The sequence below is a fragment of the Thalassophryne amazonica genome, chromosome 11 (assembly GCF_902500255.1).
Source record: "Thalassophryne amazonica chromosome 11, fThaAma1.1, whole genome shotgun sequence".
In the NCBI taxonomy this organism is placed as follows: Eukaryota; Metazoa; Chordata; class Actinopteri; order Batrachoidiformes; family Batrachoididae; genus Thalassophryne; species Thalassophryne amazonica.
The window spans coordinates 78,041,504-78,067,813 of NC_047113.1; the positions used below are offsets into that span (position 1 = coordinate 78,041,504).

The 26,310-nt window shown below is 41.5% G+C and overlaps 1 long non-coding RNA gene across 1 annotated transcript; it reads right to left on the reverse strand.

The window, feature by feature from the left end:
• Positions 1-4,497: 4,497 nt before the first annotated feature.
• Positions 4,498-25,830, reverse strand: LOC117519862. Its single transcript, XR_004563461.1, has 3 exons — positions 25,819-25,830; positions 18,908-18,911; positions 4,498-4,609 (listed from the first exon to the last, which is right to left on the reverse strand). It is a non-coding gene; the product is annotated as an uncharacterized LOC117519862 (long non-coding RNA).
• Positions 25,831-26,310: the final 480 nt, after the last annotated feature.

Genomic DNA, 26,310 nt, shown 5'->3' on the forward strand with positions numbered 1-26,310 from the left:
GTGTGTTTATACATGAGCATGTGTGTGCATGTTCATGCGTGAGCCTGTGTGTGCATGTTTATGTGTGAGCATGTGTGTGCATGTTCATGCGTGAGCCTGTGTGTGCATGTTTATGTGTGAGCCTGTGTGTGTGTGTTTATACGTGAGCCTGTGTGTGTTTATACGTAAGCCTGGGTGTGCATGTTTATGTGTGAGCCTGTGTGTGTTTATGTATGAGCCTGTGTGTGTGTTTATACGTGAGCCTGTGTGTGCATGTTTATGCATGAGCCTGTGTGTGTTTATACGTGAACCTATGTGTATGCATGCGTGTGTGTGTTTATACGTGAGCCTGTGTGTGTGTGTGTGCATGTTTATGAGTGAACCTGTGTGTGTGTTTATATGTGAGCCTGCATGTGCATGTGTATGAGTGAGCCTGTGCATGTGTGCATGTTTATGCGTGAGCCTGTGTGTGTGTTTATATGTGAGCCTGTGTGTTTATGCGTGAGCCTCTGTGTGTGTGTTTATATGTGAGACTGTGTGTGCATGTTTATATGTGAGCCTGTGTGTGTTTATACGTGAACCTGTGTGTGCATGTTTATATGTGAGCCTGTGTGCGTGTTTATACATGAGCCTGTGTGTGCATGTTTATGCGTGAGCCTGTGTGTGCATGTTTATGCGTGAGCCTGTGTGTGTTTATACGTGAACCTATGTGTGTGTGCTTGTGTTTATACATGAGCCTGTGTGTGCGTGTTTATGCGTGAGCCTGTCTGTGTGTTTATACGTGAGCCTGTGTGTGCATGTTTATGAGTGAGCCTGTGTATGCGTTTATATGTGAGCTGGTGTGTGCACATTTATGCGTAAGCCTCTGTGTGTGTGTGTTTATATGTGAGCCTGTGTGTGTATGTTTATGCGTGAGCCTGTGTGTGTGTTTATACATGAGCCTGTGTGTGCATGTTTATGTGTGAGCCTGTGTGTGTGTGTGTGTGCGTGCGTGAGCCTGTATTGCTGAGACAACAGAAATGAAAACATTTTTAATCTCTTTTTTCACTGGACATGGATGACTTATATAAATGTTTGTGTGTGTGCGTGTGTGTGTCTGTGTGTGTGTACCCATGCGTGTGTGTGTATAGTCTGTGTATCGTGATCATGTTTTTAATTCTAGAATAAAATGAAGATGAAGCCCAAAATCCCTCCTGCTGTCAGGAGTGGGATTTGAACTTCTCACCTCCATGACGGCTGATTTTGTAAATGAGTTGTTTGTGAAATGTTGTGTAGGAATGCAGCCTGGTTCAGCAGGGCCGATGTGGGGGCGTGGCCCAATGAATCCCTGAAGCGGTGCAGTGGGCGTGGCCACAGTCATTAACATGCTGGTTGTGCATGTAACCAGATCATGTGACTCTTCACCATGTTAGGTGGCGTGTCAGCGTTGCGGCACCACAGGGGTCTTTGATCGTCTCCAGCGCAGCATATGCTAATTGTTGATTGTCTCCAATATTATATGCTAAGTGTTTTGAATTAGCATAATTCATTAACATTTGGGCCCTAATTACACAACGACAAAGAAACAGTTCGATGTGCCGCGACTCGCTAATTTGTGATACAATTAACCACATCCTCATTTACATGTGAGTGAGGAGTGAGAAATATTAAGTGTTGTTCAGAGGAAATACAGATTCGTCTCTAATCAAATGTTTGTGTGTGTTTGTTTCAAACTGCCCAACCACATCGGCCCTCAGGTGACAGGAAGTACAAACTCACACTTCCTCCAACATACAAATGAGATCCAGAGCCATCTGTAACAAGTCTATGTTCAGAGAAACGAATCAGCGAGATTAACAATTCTCTTTGATGTCTGTACTTTATTTATGAGAAACAAAAAGAAACAACCAAATTATTTTGATTTCATCAGGACCGTCACCATCGGCCTGTTCACATCGTTTAGCTGTCAGCAGCGCCGTGCCGTGCCCAACGGCACCACCATACGGCCCACAACACCGCTGCAGCACAGCCCGCAGCGCAGCCGCAGCGGCACCTCCTGCAGTCATAACGCCGCCGCCTGCAACCTGTAACATTCTGACCACAAAGTCAATATGCACAAACAATACTGACGATGAACCTCACTGATCCACACTTCATGTAGCACCTAATCACAGCTCTGCCCATCAGTGACCATGATCACAGGAAGAAACCTGCAGCAGACCAGACTGAGTGGGGGGACGGGGAGACCATAAGCTTTGGTCAAATGAACAAATAAAAAAGAACAAACAGTGACAGAAATGTTTCAGAGAAACAGTCACAAACAATCCAGAGTTCACAATGACAACCTGGAGGTGAATGTTCAAATCCCAGTAAAACAGACTGCAATTGGTCACTCTGTGATCACACTGAGACCAGATCAGTTACTTTTATCAGTTCTCACTCTGACCTGATTGATACCTAAAGGAGCCATTCTCATTTTTTTTCCTGTATTCTGACGTTTTTTGTCCTTTTTGTGTAAAATCTTATTTATGTATATTATACAAATAATGAATGTTTATGAGTTCAGTGGTACAAATATTTCATGAGGTGAAACCTGGACTAAACCATCCAATGAGCTTTCACCGAATTAAATATTTGTTCCATTGAAAGAACATAAAAACATTCATTATTTGTTTTATATAATGGATAAAATAGATCCTTATCATTTGATATTTTATTAATTTATAAACAACAGAAAACGGACTTACATTTTGGTGTTCCACTGCTGCTAAAGTCCAAATTGTGATGTGTAGTCTGGTGATGCTGTACACTGACTTCAGACTTCCATTAAAAAAACACTTTGTGTAGTTCCTCAGTCCAGCCAAAAATCACGTCACCTTTTCATCTGAACAACTCTTCATGCATCCAGCGGAGTAGATTTTGTGTGTGTGTTACAAGAATTAGCAGAGTCAGTTTGCTCAATCCACTCATTGTGTCATTGTCCCCCCCGCATGCAAGCACACACACACGCAACCGGGTTGGTGCTTGTGCGCGCTTGTACTACCAAAAAAAAAAGACTGTGTACATCCTCAGTGCAGTGAAAAACTAGAAGCACTCGGATAGCGCAAACCTCCGCCAAGGCCATAGGGTCACTGACGTCACATGGAATACCCTTTAGCAAAGAGACTTATTCTACGTCATTTCACACATCTACCACCGTGTTTCAGATTCAGTGGTTAAACACCTAGATCTTCAGTACATGCATTTCTAAAGAGAAACTGCATGAACTACACAAGTTGTTTTATTTTCTATTAAGTTTATTCAATGAGGAGAAACAAAAAATGCTAAATTATTGTTGTGTCGTAACTTAATTTTTGTTCAGCCTTTGTGACTCGTCTTCATGAAGTTAGATGCAAAAATGTTGAAATTGGCCCTATCCTGCAATGATAAAGAATCCTTACAAAAATTATTGGATCCAGATCGTGTTCTGGATCATTACCAAAATGTATTGACTTCTAAGTTAGGTCAAGATACACCCCTGGTAAAAATTTCATTGAAATCCGTTGAGGATCTTTTGAGTAATCCTGCTAACAATCCAACCAACCAGCCAACCAACCAACCAACAAACAAACGGACGTGACCGAAAATATAACCTCCTTGGCAGAGGTAAAAATCACATCAGAAATTAGTCTAGATTTTCATTCCAACTTCCTTCTAACAACCTCCAGACAGCGCAGTGGATTTGTTTTGTGTGTGTGCATGCGCACGCGTACGTGTATACATGCTAGCACGAGCATGTGCACAAGCATATGTGCGAGCGTGCATGTGTGTGCATCTGTGCAGAGTGCAATGGTACCAAACATATGGAACCAAATTTGCACTACTATTTGCACTACTCTACATTTGGACTTGACCCCAGGTGCTGGACTGTGGCTGCACACTGCCCCTAGTGGTTGGATTGTGTCTAACTGTAATTAGGATGGTTAAATGCAAAGGACAAATTGTGTTGTGTTTGTACAATGACAAATAACGGCTATTTACTTACTGACTTATACAGTCAATCAATGAGGAATCTGAATTTTTATGTACTGTATTTTCCTGAGTGTAAGTGGCATTTACTCCTTCATGCAACAAGAAAAAATATGAATTCAATCACTACATTATTTACTTACAAGACACATGGCGTTCAGCACCACAGCTAACAAGCTAATTAATGTTGCCATACCAGGCACAAAACACCAGTGAACTGCTTCTTTAAGTCACTGAACAGAGATATGTGAGGTAAACGTGCAATGCAATTAAATGTTTGAAAACTGTTTTACATTTGTAAAAGATGAAGAACCCCCTGGTAGTTTTGTTTCTTGTTGATTTTTTTGCACAGGACTCTTAAAAGAGATATCTTTGTTGCTTCACATAATCCAAAAATGTTTTCTTCCAAATAGAGTAAAAAGTGATATTTTATTCGAGTGTGGTCTTCCAGTTAAAAAAACAACCAAACATAATTTCTTAAGAGGAAATAACATTGTTTTTATTGTTCTTCTTCTTTTTCGTCCTCCACCACATGATGTATTTAGAAGAAGAAGAAGAGGGTAGCCTCTGCTAATATATTAGCCTCAGTGTTTGGGATGACTCCTTTTCATGATGGGACTAAAGACTGGATTTGAGGAGTCTGCTGTTTGGGAACCTTCCAGTTGGTCCTTCAATAACTGACGATTGAAGGATTTGAGCTGGCGACAGGGAGCAGACTCTGATATTTGGGAAAACTCTTTGCATGTGGCACACTTCCAGAAGTAGCTGACAGTGGTCCAACTTAAAGGTGAGTCCAGTGCAAACCAGCTCAGCGTGGTGTTTAGCGGTTATTGTTTGTCTTCTGCGCGGGGACAGGTGTCCATTTACTCAGTGGTTGGTGTCTTTGGACAGGATGTCTTGCTGTTTGGAGAAAAAATTTGTTTGAACTGAGCGTGAGCACTAACTGTATTTTATGTCTGGAGCCCAACCGTCACCAAAGACACGAAGAAAAGCTCAAAGTGATGATGTCAATACGTCTGAGCAGACTCGGTTTTAAAGGTGTGCTGAAAGTACCAAGGCCCGTTACAAAGTTTCTGTGACTTATACTCTGGAAAATACTGTAATATTTTATTGACAAAACATGTGTCCAGTATTTCCAATAATCCAGTTTAATACGGTAAAACTGTTTATTCTCGTTACTTACACCAGTTAGTAGTGATAACTAGCTGCTGCACAGCTGATGACCAGATGGTTCTGAAAGTCAAACGTGTCAGTGACCTGAGGGACTGATGCAGCAAGTTTGGAGGACGTACGGGCTCTAATGGGCACCTCGTCCAGGAGGAACCGACCATTCACACTCCTTCTAACATCTGTTCCTGGATCACTTTCAGTATTTGGCTTCTGGCTGAGCTGCAGTCATGAAAACAGTTTCCTGTGCAGGTTCCCATGGCTCCATGTTCCAGGTTCCAGGCTCCGAGCCTGCGAGCTCCAGGCTCGGAGCCCCACGCTGGCTGCTCTGCTGGCTGTGGGCTTGGAGCTGAGCACCACTGGGCTGAACATTGTGTGTTCATTTGGAACTCATTAAAGGTTTCTGAAGGACACGAGGCCCCGGTTCCAACGTCCTGGAGGACCTCACAGCCTATGAGTCTGTTTACAGAGCGTCCACACTGGCAGTGATCTGATTCACATTTAGCTCACATTGATCTGGACCTGGAGCCAAAGCCGCGTCCCGGAGGAGTCCAGGAGTCCAGCCTGCCAGGTGGAGCGGCAGCGAGCGTCCTGCTTCTGAACGGGAGAACGTAAACTGAGAATGTGACTATGTCTGTGTGCATGTGCCGGTCCTGTGACAGAGCAGTTCAGGGTGAACCCCGCCTCTGACCCACTGACCGCCTGGATAGGCTCTACCCCCTGTGACCCTGAACAAGTGGGATTTATCTGGTGAGTTAAACAGCCTGCTGCATCTTGGCCCCACCCTTGTCACTTCTTGTCTGGTTGTCAGTCTTGGACTCTAACCACTGACCTCAGGTGATGGCTGGATGTCTTTGGTTCCAGGTCTCTGTGGAGGAGATAAGCTCCGCCCCATCACCCCAATAAAACAAATGATTTGTTTTGTTTAAGTCTTGTGTCATTTTTCCATCGTGACCCTTCAGCTCTTGTCTGTGATGTTTTCATATATTTTCTTCATCATCACAAATGTCGAGTCAAACACAGATGGACGGCAAACAGACGCCGTGAAACAGGAAGTTGTCACAGCCGGGCAACAGCCCCGCCCCCTGCTATGGATCACTGAGTGTGCGGCGGGATCCTGTTCGTTGGGTGATAAATAAGTCCCTGAGAAACACAACATGCGTTTTCCCTTTTCCCATCATCCTTCCCCATTAAAATTATTAATTCTTGCAGCAGATTGCGCGCTGGAATTAATGCGTTTTTCAGGAGCAGCAGCAGCCGGCGTGACTCACGTCTCTGCAGAAGTCAATTACTCTCCGCCTTTAAAATAAATAAATTAAAGGTGTCCTGCATGTGGCAGCTGCAGCGTTACAAGTGCTCCTGGGAGACCAAATTAAGGCACAGAATGTATGTCTAATATACAACCCCACTAATGATACGTGTTAAAAGAGCCGGCGTGTTCGGAATTACACGGGTCATTACGGCGAGTTGAGAGCCAGATTTATCTGCTGCCAACAAAACACATAATTTGTTTTACCTGGTAATCACACAGGATGCATAATTAAATGTGAAAACAAAAATCTGTGTGTGGCGCATCAACGGCACTCCGGCTGCTTCATGGAGATCGATGCTGCAACGCTTTACCGAAGAAGATTCTGGAGCTAATGAGCCACATGCAGGAAGCTTTTATTTTAATCTTCTTTTAAAAAAGAAATAACTCCTATTTTCTTATCAAGCAAAATATTTTAACATGTGGTGCAGCGGTCAGCACTGTTTCTCACAGCAAGAAGGTTCTGGGTTCAAGCCCACTGAGGGTCACATTCTTCCTGTGTGGAGTCTCACTGTGTGTTGGTTTCCGATTCCTAGCACCAGCCAAACTTCCACAGTCCCTTCTTCAGTTCCTTCAGGAAGCCTTCCGTAGTCAAATGTCTGCCAAATCATTGTCAGGAAAATGGGAGTTCCATCATGGATCCTTACTAGATCAGGATCAGGTGGCGATTCCTGTTCTGGACCTGATCCCGTCCTGCTCAAGTTCCTGATCCTTTCAGATCTCAGAGGTGAAGCAGGGTCCATCATAATTGGTACCCAACGGAGAGGTCATTTGGGAAGACCAGGTCGTGTTTCTGCGGTTGCACCAGGAAGGACGTCCCGTATAAACTTGTTCCATATTCCTTGTGGATCTATGTTGGATCTGCTGTGATGACCCTGAACAACCAGGGCAGCTGAAAGAGACAAACAAGAACAGAATGCATCAGATGTGAAGATTTTTTGTTTCTCAGTTTCACTTGAGATAAATTTACATGAACATCCAAACCCACCAGGATTAACGACAGTAATGCAGCTAACGGCTAATTAGACTCTAAAGACGGAGACCTGAGTCCAGATAGAGCTGGTAGGATTTGTAGATGAGAAACAAGGCCTTGACTGTGAAATGAAGAGCAGACACATGACAGTGAGGGGGAGAGCTGCTGGATTCTGGATTCTGCCAGCGCCGGACTGCAACATAGACATGTTAGATGACAAGAACCAGGAGCACACAACCAGGAGACAGGCAGACCCCTGAGCTGTGTCACAGGTTTTATCTGTGGAAACAGCTCAGGTGAAATTGATGTTGAAGTGAAGTTGAAAGGAAGTTGGCTAGAATCACAAGAAGCTCACCTGACAGGTGGCTCATTCTGACAGACAGGTGGCTCATTTTGACAGTTAGCTCATTCTGACAGGTGGCTCATTCTGACAGAGGTGGGTCAATCTGACAGGTGGCTTATTCTGACAGACAGGTGGCTCATTCTGACATGTCTTATTCTGACAGGTGGTTCATTCTGACAGGTGAAAATCTTTTGTCTGTTTTGAGATGTCAGGAAGGGTAGTGGTCCATGCACTGAGCTTTCAGGTACCCCAATGAACAAGCAGTGTGCCTGAAGCCCAGTGTTGTATAGTAACGAAGTAAAAATACTTCACTACTGTACTTAAGTACATTTTGGGAGACTTTGTACTTTACTTGAGTTTTTTTTTTAAATTCAGCTTACTTTCACTTTTACTTCACTATATTTCCAACCTTAATTGCATACTTCTACTCCGATACATTTTCTATTCGCCATGCCGTTATTCGTTACAAACACACACACACACATGAAAAATGTCGTGTTTTCACCCAGAGACACCACTGATTACTAGTGACTGCAACGAAGTCAGGCCGATTTGTCATGAGGCATGTCTGGTAGGCTTTTTTGCAGTTGCGCACTTGGGGGGTGTTTGTCTGGAAAATGATAATTTCTCTACATTGATTACATTCCCTGCAGCAGGTCTGTAATCAGCTTTTCTGCAGCGCGGCTTTGCTTTGAACCTTGAACCAATCGAAGCAGTGATTCGCAGGTTGAAGCAGTGCTTCGATCTACGATTCGTGGATTGATTGCTTTATTTCGCTTTATCCAAATTTTTTTCCCCGCTAAAACCCTGAAGAGCATATGTCTGTTAGTAATATTTAATATTTTTATGTTAAACCAACCTGTTATGGTCTTCTGAAACAGCTGATAGCATCGGTCCCGTTTTTAAGTTATAAATGAATGTCTATGGCGTTTTCAATGTTAAAGTTAGCATTAAGCTGTTCACATCAGCACGGTTGTGTTGATTTGTTTTCTGTATAATTAATGGCTCAGCGTTTGTTGTCGTAAAAGAGTCAAATTGTAATTTTTAAAATTTATTTTTATTCATATAGCAACAACAATAATAGTCTACATAATAGACAATAATAGTCAATAATAATAGACTAATAATGTTACAATACCATTTTAGAGAAAGAGACAAAAAACCTAATGAAACAAAACACAACAGAAAAGATAAAACCATGTAACAATGAAAATAAATAAATACATATAGAAATAAATAACTGTTTCCTGTGAACACCTAGTGAGTAGCCTACTCTCGTTTAGGTTTTGAAACCTTGTTTCTGAAGTGTTTTTGTGGGATGTGCACAATTTTCAGTATTTTGACTAATACTATCAGTCATTTACAAGCCTACATAAAAAAAATTTTACTTGTACTTTTACTTTCAATACTTGAGTACATTTAGTTGTACATTACTTGTCATACTTAAGTACAATAAATACTAGATACTTTAAGACTTTTACTTGAGTAGCATTTCAATCAGTGACTTGAACTTCTACCAAAGTCATTTTTTTAGTGGGTATCTGTACTTTTACTTAAGTGTAATTTTCTGGTACTTTATACAACACTGCTGAAGCCCTTCTCACACAGAAAACGTGTGTGATGGTTAGCGGTACATGTAGCATTCGCTGACTCAATATGTCACTACTTAGTCCAGGTTCTAAGGTGCCACAAAGAGCCAATTGTTTACATTTTGAAGAAAGCATGAACCTTCTCCCCTACAATCTGTAGGTTATAATGAACAATTTAAGGGGTGGACACCAGTGAAATATGCAAATTAAATAGGCGTGGCTTGGGATTTTCAAAACAGACTAAACGTAAATACATACAGATGATAAACACACTTTATTTACATATAACAGCTTGAACTTGTTAAAAAAAAAAAAAATCAACATTTCTCACTAATTGCTATGATGTCCAAATAACATCAGCCCCAGTAACAGTAAAAACGGAACAAACTTACTATAATGTAGCCATTATACAAATCATATACAGTGGCATCAATAACCAAAATTGATGTTTTCTGTCCAAAGGTAAGGTGCAGCCTTTCAGTGCAGCTATAAACCTGAGTAAACCACATGCAGACTTAAAACGTCTGGAGAAAAAAAGAAGAAGAAACACAAAATTTAACTGAATGAAAGAGGAATGTCCGTAAATTAAAAAAAAGAAAGAATGTAGTAGCAAAAAAGAGATTGCATATAAAAAAACAGAAAAATGTGTACAAAGCAGTGGATAGTAGAGAAGCTTGAATCTTCGACTGGACTGGGTTGCTTGACGTTGCTTGACTCAGACATGCTTTGTCCCCTGTTTACAATGTGGTACTCAGGTCAAAGCAGTTTCAGTCTTTTGTTCATGGTAATGAGTCATTCACATCATCAGGAGAGAGTCGTCAAGGGAGCCATCAGGGGAGGCTTCCGTCCTGTCATTAGGAGAGTGCTAACTAGAGCACAATAGGTGCTAATTAGAGCTATTGTTTAGGCACTAGCCTATAGCAGTCAGCCTCTCGGTAGGTGGGGTCTGGTTAGGTTAAAAACTCCAGCTTTTGTTGGCTTCTGGTTTATTCTTCTCTACAAGAGTCAAGACAGAAATCAGACTACCAGAGCAAGGATTTTAGCTGAGGAAGCTTCTGTGATTTGAAGCGAAACGTCCTCACGTCAAGCAACCCAGTCCAGTCGAAGATTCAAGCTTCTCTATTATGGAAACCACCTGGACAACTGAGAGCCTACACAGAAACAAAGCAGTGGATATTGCAGAAAAACAAATATTTCCCTTAAATGTGTCATGTGACCTGGCTGTTTGGTTCCAGTGGCATTCAAAGCTCTAACAGCAGTTAGAGGGTAGAAACTGTTTTTCAGTCTGTTTGTTCTTGCTTTAATGGTCCTGTACCATCTGCCTGATGGCAGCAGCTCAAACAGAAAATGCTAAAGAAACACACATGTAATGTCCATTCATTTCTCTTTTGAAATAAAAGTGATATGATAAGCCTTTAACAAGTTATACATGTCACAATATATATCTTAAAGCAACAAAATGTGTCATATATTCATCTACTGTGCACATCTTCCTTCACAAGCACCTAACTGGGTGCAAGTCGAGGCATTTCACTTGCACTTACACAACCCTCTGCATGCTGGAGTTGCTGAGAAGTGAGCAATCATTATACTGAAACAAAAGAATTATTCTCTTAACTATGTATCTGGACCATTCTTCACTGGTTCTGACCACTGCCTCTGAAATTCAAGACAATGCAATATTATGTGTTATGCATACAGTACTACTCTTTCAACATCATACAAAAATGAACAGGAAAACTTAGATTATTTCAATTGCTGTCTGAGAGGCTGGAAACCACTGTGCTGGTCAGAAACTCCACATCGATGGTTACATGGAAAAAGAGAGACAACATTGAAAAATACTTTGCTGGGAAGCAGCAGATGACACCCAGGTTAAATGCGACCTTAAATGCCAATCAACATGTTGCACATGCAGCGATCACATGGCACACACACACTGGATATTACTGGTATCTGGCAGCAAGTGCTGGCAAGGATGGCACACCAGTGGTTTCCACTAAAACAGCATGAATTGTGTGTGAGAAAAGCCTTAGAAACTTCCTATGAAGAACCTAGTCAAGAGGTCTGACTCAAACCAGGACCCTCATTCATCAAACTGTACATAGAATAAACGACATTTTGTCTGTATGTACAAAAAAATCTAGAATCATCAACCAGGTGTACGTCAGGTCGTACAAACATCAGTATGTATCCGCTGTTGATAAATCTCATGTTCTAAAACAGGTGCTCATGCACATTCAGGATAAAAAGTAAGAGACAAAGAAGTATGAAAATATATACGGCAGTGTTATGTGTCGGACGCAGGACGGAGAACCGACCAGCGTTTGAAGGACCCAGTATGAAATAAGCAGAGCACGGTACAAAGGATAACAAAATTTAATGACATAACAGTGATGTGAAAAAAGTACAAACAAATAAGTGCGCGGTCTGGCGAGGTGGATTAGCGGTGCGCTCCTAGCAGTACAAACGGTCCGGAGCCAGAACCAGTTCGGACCCAAGGACCCCGCCGACACCCCCCAGGTGGCCGCGACAAACCAAGTCTGTGAAAGAAGAAACCATCATGTGAGTCCACACTCCACACACAGAGAGACCACTCAAAGGTGTACATAAACAGCAAACACTTCCTGGCTTAATCACTAATCAGCTTCCCACCCTGCAGGCATGGAACACCCAGTTCACATTCTCAACTGCAGTGGAAGCTGATTAAACGACTAACATAACAGCTCAATATAATAAGGTGTGACGGACACCACATTTACTGACTGTACTTATGTTAGTCACAAAACCTAACGTACCTCAGGAAGTGTGCTGACGAGCGTGAGACCTCACCCCCTCCTCTTTCACAGACCATGGCATCAAACCTGGACGGTCTCTGCATCCATAATGATGAGATGGCTCTCAAGACGACGATCTCACCCGTCTGGTCACAAGGTCGAGTCTCTGGCAAATACACACTGTGTACTCCAGACTTAAATGCCACCATGCTCCAATCCGTTTAGATGCACCACAGCTGTGAGTCCTGACGAGCTGCACATAATCAGCCTCAGGTGATCAGGGTGAGGTCCTGATAACTCAGCCACACAGCCAGTCAGTCCTAAACGCGTGCCACCTGGAAGGAAAAACAAAAGACAGAAACAGAAGACAGAAACAAAAGACAGCCAGGCACCCCCAACCATACAACATGGCAGGGTATAAAACACATAATTTAGGAGCAAGACAGGCAGGGTGAAGGTGTAAAAACGGGTCCTTGTTGTGGACCCGTTTTACACCCTGCCATTACCTCGTTGCTGACTTGGTTTTACACGCTCCCGTTCCCTCATTGCAGAACCATTTCACACCCTGCTGTTCCCTCATTGCGGATCCATTTTACACCCTGCCGTTCCCTCGTTGCGGACCCGTTTTACGCCCTGCCGTTCCCTTGTTGGACACTTGGTTTTACACCCTGCCGTTCCCTCATTGCAGACCTGTTTTACACCCTCCCGTTCCCTCATTGCAGAACCATTTCACACCCTGCTGTTCCCTCATTGCGGATCCGTTTTACACCCTGCCGTTCCCTCATTGCAGACCCATTTTCCACCCTGCTGTTGCCTTGTTGCTGACCTGGTTTTACACCCTGCCGTTCCCTCATTTGCGGACCCATTTTACACCCTGCCTTCCCTTGCTGCCGACCTGGTTTTACACCCTGCCGTTCCCTCCTTGCAGACCCATTTTACACCCTGCCGTTCCCTTGTTCCCGACCTAGTTTTCACCCTGCATTTCCTCGTTGCAGACCCATTTTACAACCTGCCGTTTCCTTGTTGCAGAGCTGGTTTTACACCCTGTCATTTCCTTGTTGCCGACCTGGTTTTCACCCTGCCAGTCCCTCGTTGCCAACCTGGTTTTGCACCCTGCCATTCCCTCGTTGCAGACCCATTTTACACCATGCCGTTTCCTTGTTGCTGACCTGGTTTTGCACCCTGCCATTCCCTCATTGTGGATCCGTTTTACACCATGCAGTTGCCTTGTTGCCAACCTGGTTTTCATCCTGCCGCTTCCTCATTGCAGACCCATTTTACACCCTGCTCTTTCCTTGTTGTCGACCTGGTTTTCACCCGGGCATTCCTTTCCTGCTCCTGTTCCTGCTCCCGTCCCTGTCCCTGCACCTGTTCCTGTGTACTTCAATAAATTGAAGTGCACTTTATCTATTTGCTGAAATATGCTAATCAGGTACAAAATGATAGTTCACACCTTCATACATTCAATAAAATGAAATGAAATCAAGTATTTGAAAGTGTAATTTTTTTTAAACATTATTATTTCAATCCAGGCAAGTTGTACAAAATTAGATTGTGTCAAAATTGCACCTTTGGTTTGCCAAGGCTGACTGAGTCCTGGCACCAAATTGCTTTAATTATTCCTGTAGCACATATATTATTAATCATCTATATTGATTTCTGAACTCGCAGACTGCTTGTGGATATGCTAATGCAGCCGCAGTAATATCAGGATGGAGCTCATTTGCATGGAGCCCATTATTATTTTATAAGTAAATTTTAATGTGGACTCAATTAAAACTCAGCCAGTGGAACAGCTAAATTGGCCCAAGGTACGAGCGGAGTGAGGAGCCGGCATATATCAATTAGTACAGATCAAACTTTGGCTCCTCTGGAGGGGAAAGAAAACACTGGAATTCAATCAGAGCGGCGGCGGTTTTGACTCACTGGGTCCATCTTTGGTGGCTTTCTGTGTAGACCATCCAGGTTGTAATCATTTCTGCCAAATGGAATTATAACCCGGAAAATTCCTCTGCTCAGTCACAGTTTCAGCGGGAAAAGAAGGTCACTTCAATATTTTATGGCCTTTAAGGCGACCTTCCTGCTCTCGTGGCGGGGTCAGACGGTGAAAAGGATCTGCTCATGTTCCAGCTCGTTATTGAAGCTTAATGATGTGAAATATGATTATTAGAGTTTGCACAGGAGTTGGGACGGGTTCTGATCTCCTGACAGAGCTTCAGGCTGGAACATCGTCTTCGCCGCTTGCTAACATTTAAAACACGCCCATCACGCTGTCGCTGTTTGACCTTTATGTCACGTGTGTCAAATACACTAAACTGACATTCAAACTTTTACCTTTTCCTTTGATACATTATTGAAATCATTCTTTGTCAAGCTTGTAATAAAATGTTGTACTTCTGTGGATAAAAAAGAACAAATAATAATAATAAGAAAAATAGTCAAATTTATGTGATGCTTTCCAATAACATCTATCTATCTATCTATCTATCTATCTATCTATCTATCTATCTATCTATCTATCTATCTATCTATCTATCTATCTATCTATCTATCTATCTATCTATCTATCTATCTATCTATCTATCTATCTATCTATCTATCTATCTATCACTTCTACAACAAATATGATGATATTTTTGATCAGTTATAAGTGTTTTTTAGGTATTGATAACATTAACTGTTGATGTTACTCAGATTTACTCGTACAGTTAATGATCTTAAGAACAGTTTATTGTTACTTCACTGGCTTTGTTCACTGACTTGTGGAAAATAGCTTTTCTCCTGCTGCTCATTGCTGTTAACTTTGTTTGTGCATTGCCGTCAATTGCTGCACGATGTGGTTACACGTCATGCAGCTGCTGGCACTGTGTTCCCTCGAGCATGAACCGCGGGACTGTGCATTGTGCACGCCTGCCCATCAGTGCGATGTTTCATACGAGCTGCTCCGACGGATGTCGCCCTGGGTTGTACATATTCGCACTATGTGTGAAGGGGCCCTTAGCAGTGCAACATTTTAATTCGGCAGTAACATACATCGGTCTTCTTTCTCGTCTTCTTCCAGGGTCTTCTTCCAGATCGGTTGCCTCAGGAGGGGAGATTATGGGTATCGTTTTCTTAAGAGTGCTTTAACATTTGATAGGGGGACAATACCCCTAATTTGGTGTCTAAGGCAGTGGTGATGCATCTGAAAGACAAATGTCTTATACACAGGACAAGTACAGGTACTGCTAAAGTCAAGGCAATTTGAATGAAATAAAATCAAGTTACCAGCCCAACCACCTGCCAACATGTTCTCCCAACTCTGTCAACTATTAGGTTATTGATACCAAATTCATAGCCAATCCCTCAGCACATATTTAGTCCAGTCAGGGCTCTGAGTCATATTAATCGTAGTTAATGGAACATTAAGGAAACATTGGTGGATATTCCATTCCAATCTTCTGGAAGGGTATGTTTTAGTATATGTCACCTCAATACCAATATGAATCAGCACAAACCTTCAGTAATTTGGTGGTATAATCCCCGTGGAGTTCCATCCATAATTTTGCTGTTCCAAGATAAGTGTTAGCTTTTAAGCATCTCCAATAATTTTGAAATCGTACTAATACAATCGTGCTATAACAATCATCCAAATAAGTCCCACAAATTATTATGCCTATTGTAAGATTTTGGTCTCCATCTGTAACGTCTGCATATTGTTTCCACCGAAAATATAATGTGGATTATTTACTATATCCGATGTGGGTACCTAAAATAATATTTTACATGTCTATCTTTTTATGGATCCGGTTAGCAACAGTTAAACAATGAAATTAAATTAGTGTAAATAATTATTTGACACTCCCTCCTTCTAGCCACTCGGATACCGTGTGGCTAACTACACCAGCAACTTACTAGGCAGTGTGCCTAGATAGACAGAATGGCGACATGATGAGTCAAAAACAAAACTGGTCACGTGACTCGTGGTGCCATCTTGGGTTCAAAATAGCATTCACTGTTAATGTGTCTGCATGTAAATCCAACTATTTTATTTATTTATTCACTGAAAATGGTGGGTTGTTGTGCATTTGGAGGCACAAATAGACACAACAAGGGCTTCAAGATGTGCAGATTCCCTTCAGATCCAAACAGAAGAAACATTTGGGAAAATAAAGTCAGCCATGTGGGATGGAAGCGACTTCATTGTCAAAGGTTTGAGAGGTAAATTTATTGTTCAGTCCCATGTACATACAGTAAAACTCACCTATTCCATCATAATATAAACCAGGTATTCACAGTCACCAGACAAAAAAAAAAGTCCCAAAGTTTTTGTATTGTTTTCCATGTAATACTGTATATAATGGATTTTGTACAGCAGATTTTTTGCTCACATTGGATAAAATGTCCCATCCGATCGCAATGTATTTCCATTAAATCCCTCGCATGTGGGACCGGAGTCATTTCCGTGATTAAAAGTACAACCGTTTATTTCAATCCTTCATCTCTCATCATATTTTAATAGTTTTTACAGTGTGCACGCAGATAACATTTTAATAATGCATCAAATACATTTGGCAGAAAAAAATTTTCAGAGGAAATTTTGACTCGGTCATTAATGAGGCATACATCCCGATTCAGGATTCCCTGTAGATGTTCAGCGCCTCCTAATTTAACAAATCCGTTACATACATATGGCTCACATCAGATAAATGTCTCGTCCGATGGCAAAGTATTTCCATTAAAAACCTGAGCAGTCTCGACGTGCACAGTAACAGAGGTACAAATTAAAGTTCAGGTCTAACACTCGCCGATTTGAGGAAAGTGGGACCGGAGTGAATGTTCAGACTGGGACCTGAAGCCTGACATGCACCTGTTAAATCAGACACAAAAGGTTGTTATTTGACACTTTTCTGCTTTTAATCCTTTGTCTCCCATCATATTATATAGCGGGCACACTGATAAATGGATTAGAAAAGTCTGCACATTTACAGCACGAAGTCAGTAAAATCGGAAAATGTCTTCGATGTATATCTTTGATATAGAGGTGATGATTGTAGAAAGAAAAGCTTGCTGAGGGTCAGATTAGTCCAGAATAAAACGTAATCCAGAGACAGAGAACTTTAAAACTGTCACACAAGTCATTGCATGACACGGAGTTACAGAGCTGCAGCTGCATAAATCAGGCTTTAAATTAATTAAATAAATACTCATAAACTGTAAGTTTGATATCTTAACTATTTTTATATTTATTTTGATAGCACCTGTACCTGGATTTGTTGCTGTAGTTGGTTAAATAATTTAAAAAAATTTTGAAAACATTAAAGGTTCATTCAGTAGTTCAAAGCAGTTGGAACCAAAATGGTGTCATGTTCTGAGTTGACACCACACTCTCAAATCAAGGCATTCTTTTACCAGGGGCCGCTCCCCACCGAAGCAAAGCAACACGCAGAAGCTAACGCCCACAGCATCGGAAAGGAGTGTCCGACCCAAATCCATGCCATCCACACGTGCACCTCCATGTCTAATTCTGTGCAAGAAAGCATAAATTTAACAATTCAAATTTAAAATCTGTTTGCACAGTAGATCTGTAGACAAGAACAACTCACCGGTGTCATAGGCGCCCTCTATTGGCCACCTTGAAAAAAGAAAGTAGAATAACAGATGTCCACCACTCTCATCATTCCTATCCAAACCACCCAAAACAATGGGAACCATCCACAACGTCTTCCATCAAATCTGGACGTAAGCAAGCCCTGAAAAACCCGAACTCCCCTATATGAACAATCAATAAGACAGCACTTCCCATAAATGCGGAGAACATGCAGTGAAGATGACGTGAACAGCAACTGAAAACATATGAGGAAGAAACCACCAAAGAAAAACTACAAGAGAAAAATGGAAAAACAAACACACAGACCGTGACTACTGGAACTACGAATGAGCAAAAAAGAGGAGACAAGACATCATAAAAGCAAAATAATTAATGGTCACATTTCACAGGGTGTTACATAGGCCAAAAGTACCTTTTTAAAAAAATATATATAATATGTGATTCACCGTAATAATGCCTATCAGAAACAGTATGTGTCAGGCTAAAATCTGTCTTATTCAGGCCTAAACCAATAAAGTACACATTAAAATACCACGTAAATCAATGTAAATCTGAAATTTTAAAGCTGTGGATCTGACATTTCTAATTTACCATAAAATATCTTAGAATTTTTATGCTATTTATGTCAAATTCACAAAGTAACTGTCAACAAATGAAGTAAGTAAGTCCCTTCGGCTGCTCCCTTGTTTGCACTCGGGGTCGCCACAGCAAATCCAAGGTAGACCTGCATGTTGATTTGGCACAGGTTTTACGCCGGATGCCCTTCCTGACGCAACTCCACATTACATGGAGAAATGTGGCAGGGGTGGGATTTGAACCCAGAACCTTCCGAACTGAAACCAAGCGCATTAACCACTTGGCCACCACCCCTGCTAACAAATGAATCTACAAGTAGTGTGAAAATTATGTTTGTATTTAAACGCACAAAAAATTGGCATAGTTACAGTTATTTTAGTACAAAGGTTTTGTGGATTACAGGAAGTCCGCCTACAAAAAATGTGCATCTGTCTCTATGTATCTTAAACCCACTAAACTGTAACAAAGTTTATGCCTACGTACCTACAGAACAATAACTTAATTTAAACTGAAATCCTGATTACATTTCTTTAGGGTAATCAAAAAGCGACCTCCAAACACTATTGAACCTACAAGAAAAAGGCATAAATCGAGGGGGGGACAAACTGCTATTATACAGTCCTCTGACCCTTCCAGTTAGATCTTTTCTCTTCTCCGTGTCCTCTGATTCTCTCAGGGCTTTTACTCGGACTTTCTCATCTTGTGGTACTTCACGTTTGACTGTAGCAGTTTTGGGTCTTGCATTCTCCGCTCAAGCCTTGGCTGGACGTTCTGTCTCATGCTTTTTTTGTATAAGCCAAGCTGCTCTGTCCCCTTTTTTCATCTGTCTCCACACCTCTATCTTAGATTTCTTTCCACCTGTTTTAAATACAGACTGTGAAAAAAAAAAATCACAATATAAATTGCTGTTATAGCACAAAAATTAAGTTAGAACTACCATTTTAAAGAAAGTAAACCATAAATGTTCAAAGATGAACCACCCTGTGAAATGCACCCTAATGTGCTACCCACAGATAGCATAATTTAACATGGGTATCAGCCATGTATTTATTCATATTATTTGTCTAATTTATCTATCGTCATCATTACCTGTACATGAAAACACCACAAATCATCTCACAAGATCTCAGAACACTAATTGTCTTGTTCCCAAATGTCTGATCTTGTCTCTCAGCATTAATGATAAATATAACAAACTACTTACACAAGAAATTTTTCTTACCACACGTGTACTGAAGCCCCACTGCGATCCATGGTCCATCAAGAAACACAAATGGGCAACACATATTTTATATATAGGAAATAAACCATTCACATAATACATCTATAATATCAATATAATATAAAACATAGAAGTTATGAAACCTCTTATGTGTAATATCTGTGCAAATTATGTTTAACTGTCTCATACATGGCTATTAGTGGATCCACAAAAATATTAATAATTATGCCATAACAATTTCCAAAAAAATTTACATACTATTCTAGATAATTTCACTTCCATGAATTATTCATTCAATAACCATCAAATCAAAAAAGTCATTAATTGTATTTTCATCATAATCGGAATACACTGCAGGGGATAGAATTCAATTCACTACATATTTACCCACATTAACAAAAGTACTCACTAAAATAATCCCCTGTAAGGTTCATTCATTCATCTTCTACCGCTTAGTCCATTTAAGGGTCGCGGGGGGCTGAAGCCTATCCCAGCAGCCATAGAGCGCGAGGCGGGGTACACCCAGGACAGGACGCCAGTCTGTCGCAAGTCCACAAACAAATAAACACAGACATACCCACACACACACACACACCTACGGACAATTTAAAGATCCCAATCCACCTAACCTGCATGTCTTTGGATGTGGGAGGAAACCGGAGCACCCGGAGGAAACCCACGCAAACACGGGGAGAACATGCAAACTCCACACAGAAAGGCCACGGGAATTGAACCCATAACCTTCTCGCTGTGAGGCAACAGTGCCAACCACTAAGCCACTGTGCTGCTCCCCTGTAGGGTTAAGGACATCAGTAAATTTGTTGGTGTAATGAAGATCACAAAATCCTGTAGCATGTTCCAACGCCACTAAATTTACCATTGAGCTAGTGTCTTATTACTACAACACACCAAAATACCAGGTACAAGGTCTCTGGGAGAATTTAATGCACTGCAAAGGTCCCCTCCAAATTCCTTGCAAAAGAATCTTCAAGAGCTGAAAAGAGAAAAGAAGTGTTTAATTGAAATAGTGGCATCCAAACAGCAAGACCCACACTTTAAGTAAGCCGAAATTGGATATTTTATGCTTTCAATCAAGTTAAATAATCTTTAAATTTGGTTAAGAAATAGTAGAGAAGCTTGAATCTTCGACTGACTGGGTTACTTGACGCGAGGATGTTTCGCTTCAAATCGCAGAAGCTTCCTCAGATAAAATTCTTGGTCTGGTGTCTGACTTCTGTCTTGACCCTTGTAGGGAAGAACAAACACAAGCCACAAAAGCTGGAGTTTTAAACCTAACCAGATCCCTCCTAACGAGAGGTAGATTGCTATTGGATAGTGACTAAACAATTGCTTTAATTAGCACCTATTGTGCCCTAGTTAGCACACTCCTAATGACAGGGTTGCTGTCCCTCCTAACGATGGGACTGATGCCTCTCCTGACGAGTTTACTGATGACGTGAATGACTCATTACCATGAACAAAAGACTGAAACTGCTTTGACCTGAGTACCCCATTGTAAACGGGGGACAAAGCGTGTCTCAGACCACCTCCCCGGTTAAGGCTGGGTTTCAACTGTTTCACATACAATGCCCCCTTCACCCCTCTCTCAAACCATTTCTTCTCTCTGGCTAAGATTTTAACTTCCTTGTCCTCAAACGTGTGGTTAGTGTCTTTAAGGTGGAGATGAACTGCAGACTGAGGTCCACTGGAACCCTCTCTGCAGTGCTGGTATAGCCTTTTGTGTAACGGCTGCTTAGTCTCACCTATGTAGTGTTTGTTAGAGTTTTCCCGGCATCGGATAGAATACACTACATTGCTCTGTTTGTAACTAGGGATCCTGTCCTTAGGGTGAACTAATTTCTGTCTCAAGGTGTTAACAGGTCTAAAGTAAACTGGGATTTTGTGCTGTCTGAAGATCCTCTATAGTTTTTCCCCTACTCCTGCTAAATAAGGGAGAGACTCTCCTCTTCTTCTTGTCTCCGTCTCCTGTCTGTCTGGTCTCTTTGTTCTCTGGGACTTCTGCACTTTATCCGGGGACCATCGTGGGTACCCACATATTGTGAGGGCTTTCCGGACAAGTTGTTGTTCTTTAGCCCTTTCCTCTGTAATTGTGGGCACCTGTAGGGCTCTGTGTTGAAGAGTCCTGATCACCCTGAGCTTGTATTCAAGGAGGTGGTTTGAGCCAAAGAGCAGATATTGGTCAGTGTGAGTGGGTTTTCTGTAAACCCCTGTCTGGAGCTGCCTGTTCTCTCCAATCATAACATCACAGTCCAAGAAGGCTAAATGGTTGTTTCTGGCATCCTCATGTGTGAACTTGATATTGGAATCCACCGAGTTGTTGTGCTCTGTAAAGTTCTCAACTTCCTGTTGCTTGATTTTAACCCATGTGTCAATGACATATCTGAACCAGTGACTGGGAGAGATGCCCATGAACAATGTCAAGGCTCTCTTCAACACTAGCTCCATGTACAGATTGGCCACAATGGGGGATACCGGAGACCCCATTGCACAACCATGGATCTGCCTGTAGTAATTCCCTCCAAACAGGAAATACATGGTGTTAAGACAGATCTCCAAGAGTTGGCAGATGTGGTCTGGTGTGAGTTTGGTCCTTTCAAGTAGAGACGCATCCTCCAGCAGTCTCTGCCTCACAGCTGAGATGGCCTCAGCAGTGGGGATGCAGGTGAAGAACGATGTCACATCAAATGACACCATAGTTTCATCTGCCTCCAGCTAAAGGTCCTTGATCTTGTTCACAAAATGTTGTGTGTTCTCCACATGGTGGTCTGAGTTACCTATTAGAGGAGCCAAAATCCAATTGAGGTGCTTGGCCAAATTGTACGTGATGGAACCTGTGCTACATACAATAGGTCTGAGTGGCACATCCTGTTTGTGGATTTTGGGCGTCCATAGATGCATGGAGTGGTGTCCCGAGGGTACAGTCTGTACTATGCCTGCATCTCGATGAGTCCCTCTTTCTCCAGGTTTTGGAGGTAGTTAATGATTTTCTTCTTAAGGCCGCTTGTGGGGTCTCTCTTCAGACGCTTTAATTAAAGCAATTGTTTAGTCACTAGCCAATAGCAGTCGGCCTCTCGGTAGGAGGGTCTGGTTAGGTTTAAAACTCCAGCTTTTGTGGCTTCTGTTTGTTCTTCTTTACAAGGGTCAAGACAGAAGTCAGGCTACCAGAGCAAGAATTTTAACTGAGGAAGCTTCTGCGATTTGAAGCGAAATGTCCTCACGTCAAGCAACCCAGTCCAGTTGAAGATTTAAGCTTCTCTACTATGGAAACCACCTGGACAACTGAGAGCCTTCACAGGAACATTGGTTAAGAAATCATTTTTCCTTTTTCTTCATCAATTTCATTCAGAAAATCCAGGTTTTGGAGCAACACATGCTGCCATCCAACCAGCGTCTTTTTCAGGGATGTCCCTTCTAATTTCACCAAGACAATGCCAAGCTACATTCTGCACGTGCTACAACAGTGTGGCTTCATAGTAAAAGAGTGCGGGTACTAGACTGGCCTGCCTGCAGTCCAGACCTGTCACCCATTGAAAATGTGTGGCACATTATGAAGCGCAAAATATGACAACGGAGACCCTGGACTGTTGAACAACTGAAGTTGTACATCAAACAAAATGGGAACGAATTCCACCTACAAAGCTTTAACAATTAGTGTCCTCAGTTTCCGAACGCTTATTGAGTGTTGTTAGAAGGAAAGGTGATGTAACACAGTGGTAAACATACCACTGTCCCAGCTTTTTTGAAACGTGTTGCAGGCATCCATTTCAAAATCAAATCAAATCAATTTTATTTATATAGCGCCAAATCACAACAAACAGCTGCCCCAAGGCGCTTTATATTGTAAGGCAAGGCCATACAATAATTACGGAAAAACCCCAACGGTCAAAACGAGCCCCTGTGAGCAAGCATTTGGTGACACTGGGAAGGAAAAACTCCCTTTTAACAGGAAGAAACCTCCAGCAGAACCAGGCTCAGGGAGGGGCAGTCTTCTGCTGGGACTGGTTGGGGCTGAGGGAGAGAACCAGGAAAAAGACATGCTGTGGAAGAGAGCAGATATCAATCACTAATGATTAAATGCAGAGTGGTGCATACAGAGCAAAAAGAGAAAGAAACACTCAGTGCATCATGGGAACCCCCCAGCAGTCTAAGTCTATAGCAGCATAACTAAGGGATGGTTCAGGGTCACCTAATCCAGCCCTAACTATAAGCTTTAGCAAAAAGGAAAGTTTTAAGCCTAATCTTAAAAGTAGAGAGGGTGTCTGTCTCCCTGATCTGAATTGGGAGCTGGTTCCAGAGGAGAGGAGCCTGAAAGCTGAAGGCTCTGCCTCCCATTCTACTCTTACAAACCCTAGGAACTACAAGTAAGCCTGCAGTCTGAGAGCGAAGCGCTCTATTGGGATGATATGGTACTATGAGGTCCCTAAGATAAGATGGGACCTGATTATTCAAAACCTTATAAGTAAGAAGAAGAATTTTAAATTCTATTCTAGAATTAACAGGAAGCCAATGAAGAGAGGCCAATATGGGTGAGATATGCTCTCTCCTTCTAGGCCCTGTCAGTACTCTAGCTGCAGCATTTTGAATTAACTGAAGGCTTTTCAGGGAACTTTTAGGACAACCTGATAATAATGAATTACAATAGTCCAGCCTAGAGGAAATAAATGCATGAATTAGTTTTTCAGCATCACTCTAAGACAAGACCTTTCTAATTTTGGAGATATTGCGCAAATGCAAAAAAGCAGTCCTACATATTTGTTTAATATGCGCACTGAATGACATATCCTGATCAAAAATGACTCCAAGATTTCTCACAGTATTACTAGAGGTCAGGGTAATGCCATCAAGAGTAAGGATCTGGTTAGACACCATGTTTCTAAGATTTGTGGGGCCAAGTACAATAACATCAGTTTTATCTGAGTTTAAAAGCAGGAAATTAAAGGTCATCCATGTCTTTATGTCTGTAAGACAATCCTGCAGTTTAGCTAATTGGTGTGTGTCCTCTGGCTTCATGGATAGATAAAGCTGGGTATCATCTGCGTAACAATGAAAATTTAAGCAATGCTGTCTAATAATACTGCCTAAGGGAAACATGTATATAGTGAATAAAATTGGTCCTAGCACAGAACCTTGTGGAACTCCATAATTAACCTTAGTCTTTGAAGAAGATTCCCCATTTACATGAACAAATTGTAATCTATTAGATAAATATGATTCAAACCACCGCAGAGCAGTGCCTTTAATACCTATGGCATGCTCTAATCTCTGTAATAAAATTTTATGGTCAACAGTATCAAAAGCAGCACTGAGGTCTAACAGAACAAGCACAGAGATGAGTCCAGTGTCTGAGGCCATAAGAAGATCATTTGTAACCTTCACTAATGCTGTTTCTGTACTATGATGGATTCTAAAACCTGACTGAAACTCTTCAAATAGACCATTCCTCTGCAGATGATCAGTTAGCTGTTTTACAACTACCCTTTCAAAAATTTTTGAGAGAAAAGGAAGGTTGGAGATTGGCCTATAATTAGCTAAGATAGCTGGGTCAAGTGATGGCTTTTTAAGTAATGGTTTAATTACTGCCACCTTAAAAGCCTGTGGTACATAGCCAACTAATAAAGATAGATTGATCATATTTAAGATCGAAGCATTAATTAATGGTAGGGCTTCCTTGACCAGCCTGGTATTAATGGGGTCTAATAGACATGTTGATGGTTTGGAGGAAGTAACTAATGAAAATAACTCAGACAGAACAATCGGAGAGAAAGAGTCTAACCAAATACCGGCATCACTGAAAGCAGCCAAACATAACGATATGTCTTTGGGATGGTTATGAGTAATTTTTTCTCTAATAGTTAGAATTTTATTAGCAAAGAAATCATGAAGTCATTACTAGTTAAAGTTAAAGGAATACTCGGCTCAATAGAGCTCTGACTCTTTGTCAGCCTGGCTACAGTGCTGAAAAGAAACCTGGGGTTGTTCTTATTTTCTTCAATTAGTGATGAGTAGTAAGATGTCCTAGCTTTACGGAGGGCTTTTTTTTATAGAGCAACAGACTCTTTTTCCAGGCTAAGTGAAGATCTTCTAAATTAGTGAGATGCCATTTCCTCTCCAACTTACGGGTTATCTGCTTTAAGCTGCAAGTTTGTGAGTTATACCACAGAGTCAGGCACTTCTGATTTAAGGCTCTCTTTTTCAGAGGAGCTACAGCATCCAAAGTTGTCTTCAATGAGGATGTAAAACTATTGATGAGATACTCTATCTCACTCACAGAGTTTAGGTAGCTACTCTGCACTGTGTTGGTATATGGCATTAGAGAACATAAAGAAGGAATCATATCCTTAAACCTAGTTACAGCGCTTTCTGAAAGACTTCTAGTGTAATGAAACTTATTCCCCACTGCTGGGTAGTCTATCAGAGTAAATGTAAATGTTATTAAGAAATGATCAGACAGAAGGGAGTTTTCAGGGAATACTGTTAAGTCTTCTATTTCCATACCATAAGTCAGAACAAGATCTAAGATATGATTAAAGTGGTGGGTGGACTCATTTACATTTTGAGCAAAGCCAATTGAGTCTAATAATAGATTAAATGCAGTGTTGAGGCTGTCATTCTCAGCATCTGTGTGGATGTTAAAATCACCCACTATAATTATCTTATCTGAGCTAAGTCACTAAGTCAGACAAAAGGTCGGAAAATTCACAGAGAAACTCACAGTAACGACCAGGTGGATGATAGATAATAACAAATAAAACTGGTTTTTGGGACTTCCAATTTGGA